This window comes from Metarhizium album, assembly GCF_000804445.1.
Source record: "Metarhizium album ARSEF 1941 chromosome Unknown scaffold_23, whole genome shotgun sequence".
In the NCBI taxonomy this organism is placed as follows: domain Eukaryota; kingdom Fungi; phylum Ascomycota; class Sordariomycetes; order Hypocreales; family Clavicipitaceae; genus Metarhizium; species Metarhizium album.
Genome location: NW_024467597.1, coordinates 1,639 through 2,918, shown reverse-complemented (window position 1 = coordinate 2,918; position 1,280 = coordinate 1,639).

Sequence of the window (1,280 nt, the reverse complement as noted above, 5' to 3'; positions counted from 1 at the left end):
TCTACTAAGAACTAAAGTATCTTCTTTACTAGTAGTAGAAAGTAGTAATTTTATTTTATTACTTTATTTAGCACTTTATAGTTAATATAAAATTACTAACCTCTCTTTAGTTTCTTTACTAGTAGTACTAAAGCTATAGCTAGTAAAGTACTTACTTATATTTATTCTTAATTTATAAAGTCTATAATTTACTTATAAATTTCTAGTAAGTACTTATAAAGTATATTATATAGAGAGGCTTAAAAGAGCTTTAAAAGCATACTATCTGCTTTTTTCCTTAACTAGATATAATAATTAAAGAAGCCTTTATAAGAAAGTAGTATAATAGCTATCTTTTTATTAAAAAAGTCCTTAAAGTCCTAGACTTTATTTAGTAGTAGTAGTAGCTTAGTTTCTATCTTAGTATTAAATATAGCTTAAACTTATAGTATTAATATTAACTTATATAAGCTTATTACTATAAACTAGTAGTTCTATATTATCTTATAGGCTTATTAGACAAGACTTTAGTATGTTAATTCTAGTATAGCAACTAATAGAGAAGTAGGTTAGTATTAGTTTATCCTCTTTACTACTAGTCCTTTTCTACTATATTAATTACTAGCTTCTATATAGCTATATATATATCTACTTTATAGTGCTTTATTTATAGAAGCCTTAGTATTATATCTCTAGTAAGCTTTAGCATAATATAGGCAGTAACTAGAAATTTCTAGCTGTTTATATCTACTTAGAATCTTACTAAGTAGAATATAAATAAGTATAACTTATACTATTAATAACTGCCTTACTTAGTCTTAACTATAGTATAAATCTAGCGCGCTTTCTCTAGTAGTATTTACTATAGTTTGTGCTGCTATATATACTTTTTGCTTATAACTATATAATAATTACAGCTTATATCTACTTAGGCATTAATAAACTTAAGTTTATTAACTAGAATAGAGATAAAAAAAGGTATTATATTTATTTCTAAATTAGTCTTATTTAACCTTTATATCTAGTCTACTTATATAGTAAGTATATTAGTTATTATATAGTACTATACTTTTAATAAGAGTTTTATTGCAGAGGCTTATTGTTTTCTAACTTAGTCTTAGTAGTGCTATTCTTTAATAAGTCCTCTATTATTATAACTTATCTTATAGTAGCTAGTTAGAGCTGTTTTAGTATAAATAAAGTATACTCTTAAATATAATATTTACTTAAGCTATAATATAAATATTGCTCTGCCTTCTGTCTTTTAGCTAAAACAGCCTTTATTACTTATTAAGCTCTTT